Here is a 7,249-nt window from a genome sequence, read left to right as displayed (position 1 = left end):
ATTTCTAAACTGATCGATACAATAGAATAGGGGAACAACGTCATTACACAATTAATCACTGTACCTATACATGATGAAATATATTATCTTACATATAATATCAAAAAATATTACTGGAGTCCATGCATATCAAAATATGTTTTCCAAAGTGTGTATTTTAATTAAAATATTGCATAAATTTATGTGTGTATAGCTTGGGTAGTTTACACTCCATAAATTGCTAATTTTTTTTTTACACTTTTCAACATTAATCAGCATAATTTAGATGATGACATTACAAGTATTACTATTATACTGACAGCCAGACCCCCTGGTCTGCCAACCAGCATCAAAGCTACATTCCAGTTGGTCTGCTGTAGCATTCATTTCTTCTTCTCTTGCTCTTTGACACGACTCCTTGGCCTGGCAAACAATAGAAGCTGAGACTTCTTTTTCCTTCTTCCTCAAAGTGGTGGCATCAATAGGTGGAATGTTGCAGGTGCTAAGAAAATTTACAACATGGGTTGGTCCCATACCAGAATGTATCATGGCTGAAAAAAAATAGGCAAAACCAAATTTATAGCTGATTGAAAAATCTACTTTTTACCAGCTTTTCATATATAAAGACCCAATATATAAGGTTTGAACAGCTCAACAATTTTACTTTTTAATTACCTTTACAGCACTTTTAAGGTCATATCAAGGATTGATATCCATAGGATCATTGTTTAAACCTTGCATGCAGATTCAATCCATACCAACTTTAAATTTCAATTGTATGAGCAACACTAAATAACATTTTTCGTAAATTTTGGTATGGCCCATACTTGGAGTTGAACGCTGCCATTTATTACTCCTGACTAACCCTAATGGACCTTTGAAAGTGCTCTATTCATATTATTAATAAATGCCATAAAGAAATCTGTAGGAAGACAGCTGGGGCCATAACTCACTTATCCTGAGTTTGTAGTACTTTGTACCATCCTTGCAAACTAGATCTATCGAATTATTCCCCAATTTAAGGTGCACATCTTTGATTGTGCCTGTACAGTTAACTAATGATATATATATTACCTATCAGTTGCATTGTTGCATAAATTACATGAAAAATAGATAAGCAATACTGGATATTAACTACTTGCTGCCCCTCCCCCAAAATGCTGGAGTATTGACACTCAATTTGAGTAACACTCCACAAAGGGAAGAAGAAGAAAATACATGTATACATGCAATCAATTTATAATACAGATAGCAAAAAATGGAGAGTATTTCTCTATAATAATTACGAGGGTTGTTCGGAAAGTTCGTGGACTTCTGTCATATCTTTTTTATTTAAAGTCATATGTCATCCAAATTTGGTAGAAATATTTTAACAATAACTTTAAATGATTTGTATTAAATTTTTCAAAAATATCATGATTTATTTAAAAATTATCCAGAATTAAGAACTGCAAAAATCGGATCGCGGCGCAGGTCAAAATTTAGTAATTTACAAACAATACACTAAATAATGTCTGTAGTCATCTTCTCTGTAAAATGGAGCAAAAACGAAAAAATCCTAGACGGTTAAATTAAGAACTGTTACATCGATTCTTATTCCAAATTTTGGCTTAATATTTTGCTTCGGTAAAAAGAAATCAATTTGAGAAGAGAATAGTCCTCATTGAAAACGACGAAAACGATGACGTTGTAGAACGTCACGGAGCAGCAGATAACGGTGCAGTTTTGTGTTATACTCGGGGAAAATCCTGAATAAACGCTAAAAATGTTGGAGGAATCAGAGAATATGCCTCAAGCTAGTAGTGCATGTGTGTGTAGATGGTAGAGGCGGTATTTGAGTGACAGAGACTCTGTATCGGACGACGACAATCTGTGAAGAAACGATTTAACTGTAAAAATCTGAACGAAAACTTTTAAAAGATGGGACGTCATGGAAAGACATAGGCGCTTCAGAGTTGCTGATCTTGTAAAGCACAGTTAAGCGGAAAAGAAATTAAACAAAGGAAATTAGAAAACGAGAACAATTGTTAGAAAAATTAATGTCAAGTGATTGAAAAAGGTTTTTAATACGTGGGTATTGGACTACTGTGTGAATGTATAGGGACAGAATTTTTAAGAAACTCTTGACGCTATGTTTTTGAAGTTACATTGCTTTTAAGTGTGCGCCGTGGTTACAAAACATGTTGATTTTAAAATAAAATAAATTAATTTCTATCAAATCGAATGGAATGAAATTTCACAGATCAGCAAAACAAATATTTTTACACATGATATTGTGCTTATTTTGAATTTCTTGGAAGTAGCAAAACAAAGATTGACATCGTCCACGAACTTATCGAACAACCCTCGTACTTTCTTTTTTTTCAAATTTGTAATTAAATAAATTGAATATAATCAAAGACATTAAAACATATCTATGATATAATTTAGAAAACATGTATAATCAATATTTTAAAAAAACTCGAATTTATGAAAATTGCAAGTATGATGGAATAAGTTTGAAATATTCATGTCAAGTGATAAACAAGTACCTCATGTTACAATTTGACTTACCCAGAGCTACTTTTGAGTTGATGTCAAAGGCACCTTTTTCGTTCCTCTTTCCTGTACACACTGTGTTGGTAAATTCACAAATACTACTGTCGCACTTGATGTAAAGTAAACTGCCGAGCCCATACCGCTTTTCATTTACGATGTTACATAAATGCAAACGATTGTTACACCGTTTACATACCACCTGGTCTGCCAAGAACTTGAGCTCCACAATCCGCCGCCCCTCGTTCCATCTGACGTCTTCCTCCGTTCCACACGTTTCGATGCATAGGCCAACACCAAGATCATTTCCAGCTATGTCGTCTGCTTCAGGATTAGAGGTTAAGTTGTTTGCCATGTAGGAATGGTCAACTTGGTAAGAAACTATCTCATTGTCCTGTTTGCTAACACTATTTAATTGTCTCATATGCGCTGATTTCCTTGATCTGCCGTTGCTGCAAAACTTCCCTTTAACTTTTCCCGGCAACCTGTCTTGACGTTGTTTACAGTCCGCCATGCTGAACGACGCACTTCCGGAATAAACGGACCGAATATTTTTTTAATTTTAGAATTCACGTGTTATGTCACGTGATCACTATCCGTAGCTACGTTAATTGGTTCATTAACTCTGATTTGAATTGATGGTTTATTAAAACTTGGCATTTTTCTGTTGCTAATATATAAGCTTTTCTTCTCAGTGAAGTGGCTAATGCAGAGTCCAGTGATGCCTCCCAAAGTATGGAAATATTGGATGATCTGGGAGTTGGAGTGTTACCGGATGCATCAGCAAAAACTAAGTAATTAAATAATTTCAATGAATTCAAATGGTACAGTCAATGCCTATAGGCAGGGAAATTTTATTGACATTTATGTCACTTAAATTATTTTTTAATGTAATGATATTTCAGAGAGATGCTGCTAAAGACCAAGTTGCATGATGCTTTTGATGACTCTGATAATGAATCATCTGATACTGACCACAGAAAGTACACACACTTTTTTTTTTACATAACTGATACGTTAACTGATATCGTCATAACAATAAGTTTATGTGATTTTTTAAATATTAAATTAATCAATAATTTGATTGTATAAGACCATAATTTTCTTATGCTGAACTGCTATTTTGACTGATATCAATACGTAATGTGATTTTTAAAAAAATTGAATTATGCAACAGTTTGATTGTATATGACCTTAATTTTTTTTTCATGTATTTATTATCTACTGTAAAACTAAATAATTTCAGAGTTAACCAAAACATTGTCTCCACCACTGCAGCTACACAACATGGAATGCCCAACACTCCTGAGGTTGGCCAGTCAGTGTAAGTATTTTGTTCTGGTATATTAAAAATATGTTATGCATGTCCTGACATATATAATAAATCACCATTATCAGGTAATAATGAGCAAGATGATACGGCACACCAATATTGTGAAATAAATATTTATATATTCTTTACAGGGATGACACAAGTACTGTTTGTACACCAGTTCCTACTAATTGTCTTCCACCCTCACAGTCACGGAGAAGGAAAATAAAATTGAAGTCCATAGGCACTCTCAAGAAATCAGTGAATCAAAAGCTAGAAAAGAGGTTTCCTTGCAAGACAAGGAGGGGTATGACTTGTGCTGTTGATACGGCTTGGCATAAACGTGGATTTGATAGCCTCACAGGTAAAATGAGCTAGATTTTACAGATAAGAAAAAGAAAACAATGTTATTTTGTGCAAGTTTATGAGTAAGATGAAACTTGTGATGTAAAAACTGGGCATACTTTTTTTTTCATTTTAGCACATACATTTTTTATGAGCAAGTCAAAATATGGGAAAAAAGTTCTCAAGACAGTAGTTGGTCATCGTACATGTAGAACCTGTAGGTGGTGGAGGAGAAACCGACCTGGCCTCCCAGTAAGAAAGCATCGTTGTGTTCAAAACCATCATGGTAGTGCAAGAAGCATGGAGAGTTCGACTGGTATCCAAGGCATAAAAGAGCTGATTGATGAAGGAACACCGGTAGAGTACATTGAAGGGGACGGGGACAATACTTTAATTGCTCGTTTGCGATCAGAGCTAAATTTGGATATGAAGAAACGATTTGACAAAAACCATGTTGTGAAGAACACTGGAAAGTGTTTGTTTGAACTGAAGGGGAAAAAACTGAGTAAAACTCTAATTATGCATATTCAGAAGTGTGTAAAATATGCTTTCGCGAAAAATCAGGGTAACAAACAGGGATTGGAAGAAAATCTTAGAGGCCTTATTCCACATCAGTTTGGAGACCATTAGCACTGCAAACCAAGATTTTGTGGCTTTTTGCGGAAACCAGGAGTTGTTTATCAACATAGAAGTCTGCCCTACAAAACAGCACTGAAAGACACCGATTTACGACATCAGCTAGAGGCAGTTTTTGAACCACTCATAGCCAACGCTGAACAATACATAGATCTTGGTTCAAGCCAGCAGTGCGAGCATGCAAACCGTGAGGTGACACTTAGAGCTCCAAAGTCCCTCCATTATGGAAATTCTGAGTCCATCGACTTTAAAGTGCATGCAACTGCTGCATTTATCAATGAAGGACACGGATATATCTCGATGGTATGCTGTTAAAAAAGGGCATTGAAATAATTTTATTTTGATATAATCTTATGGATATACTTATATTTGAAAAACTTTTGGAGTTCTGAAGTGAAGCCATTAAAATATTTCCATATACTTGAAACACTAAATAGAATTTATCAATACCTGATATACTTTTTATATTCATATAAGCAGAATTGTGAATACTCATTACGTGTTTATTGTGCAGATATTTTACCTTGGCTTTGGTTCATGTATTTTAGTGTTATTTTTGTTTGTTTTCTTTGGACCAACATTGAACTTTTTTATTTATGTTTCTCTTTCTTCCAGTTTATACTAATGTATGGAAACAGTTTCAAGACTCAGTAAGTTCATAGTTATTTCTTGCTAGCAATGTGTATTTGAAATAAGAAAATTTATTTCAAATCAATAAAATATTGTAAATATGGATTTTCAAAAATGTTGTTGTGAGCAAATGAGTGAAACTGGTATTTATTTTAGGCAAATGAAAAAGGTGGTATTTCTCCTGGAAAGTTTACTGAAGAACATGCTAGGAAAAGGATGAAAAGGCGCAGAGAGGTACAGAACAAAATTCAGCTCCCTTCAACTAAGCTTAGACGTCTTATTTTGAAACAGGAAAGAGCTGTCACTCAGGGAGCTCAGGAAACACCGGAGGGAGATTCCTATCAGTCCGGTAAATTAGGATGATGAATTCACTCTACAGAATGAACAAATATTTAACATCATCAAGATTTTATATTTACATTTATGCTAACCTTTACAGGTATTGGTCACAGCGAACATCCTGACATCGCAAAACTACCAGATCCAGTTATGCCAGGAAGTTTCAAACCAGTGACCCTACCATCAACAGAGGAACCTACAATGGTTATGTTTGATCCTGAAACAACAGATCTTAGTGAGTATTCTGAGGTGTTATTTTTAACGTATTTTCTTTTTTTTTACTTGCAAGATATTTAAATTATATAGCTTATTTTTTAATTTGATAATTACAGTACGAGGGAGGCAGATGCCCCACATAGTGCAAATTGCAGCTGTTGAACTTAAAAGTGGATCTGCATTCAACACCTATGTTCGACCCAAGATGGCTCAGACAGATACTGCACGGAGAGTAACCGGTATAGTTGCCAGTTCTAGTGGTGTATTTGTTGCTGGAAAATTAGTGGAGTCGGAGAATATTCACTCTGCTGCAGAGAAATTCATAAAGTATCTGAAGAAATTCAAAAATGTATGTTTATTTGCTCACAATGGACGGCGTTTCGATTTTCCAGTTCTGATATCAACATTTAAAAACATAGAGAAAGATGTTGAACTAGCCAGTGTTGTGACTTGTTGTATAGATAGTCTCTCAATGTTCAAGAAGTGTTTTAAAGATCAAGATTCATATAAGCAAGAGTCTTTTCCGTTCTCTTTTGAATGACACATACAGTGCCCACAATGCTGTCTATGATGTGAAAGCTCTTGGAAAACTTGAACAACATGCATTGCTGTCCAGTGTTGATGTTCTAACCTTTAGCTTTCCTTTAAATGCAGTTCTGCAACAACTTACCTACAATGGTGAGAAAGCTAAAAACTACAGTTCACTGACAGGACTTGTGCAAAATGCTGTTATCTCGAAGTCCATGGCGGGGAAAATAGCAGGATCTGGGCTTGCTTTTCAGCATCTCAAGGCAATCAAGAATCGTGATGGTAAAGATGGATTGAGAAATACTTTTCTTGGCAAAACAAGAGGACAAGCAAGAGTTAATTGCACAAGGAAAACCTTAGATGATGTTGTGTCCAAACTCATAAATGCTTTGTAGACCATTTTAAAATTCAGTGTTAGTTTAGTAAACTCTCTAGATGACAGGGTTTTCCTCTATGACATATACATGTATAACTAAAACATACAGGGTGTTTCAGCAAACACATCTCGACTTTGCTGTTAGGCCATTCCAATTTTTTTCTATGTTTAGCGTTCGATTTCGTGTCTACAATACGTCATATTAGTTATATTTTAAGCATTCAATACATGTACTTTGATTTTGCTAATGAATAGATCTTTGTACAAGAAAAATAGATAATGAAATCAATTTCTTTGAATTATGTAATTTTTATGACTATAGAGTCTCTGTTTTATTTTTGGTTTTTGTGTTT

The 7,249-nt window shown here is 34.6% G+C and overlaps 1 pseudogene; it reads left to right on the top strand.

The window, feature by feature from the left end:
• Positions 1–4,390: 4,390 nt before the first annotated feature.
• Positions 4,391–6,915, top strand: LOC133177165 (uncharacterized; annotated as a pseudogene).
• Positions 6,916–7,249: the final 334 nt, after the last annotated feature.

Source organism: Saccostrea echinata, unplaced genomic scaffold (assembly GCF_033153115.1).
Source record: "Saccostrea echinata isolate AGI-Se365-2 ecotype Australia unplaced genomic scaffold, CSIRO_AGI_Sech_v1 ptg000088l, whole genome shotgun sequence".
In the NCBI taxonomy this organism is placed as follows: domain Eukaryota; kingdom Metazoa; phylum Mollusca; class Bivalvia; order Ostreida; family Ostreidae; genus Saccostrea; species Saccostrea echinata.
The sequence above is the reverse complement of the archived record's forward strand: the minus strand, read 5'-3'. Positions and strand labels throughout refer to the sequence as shown.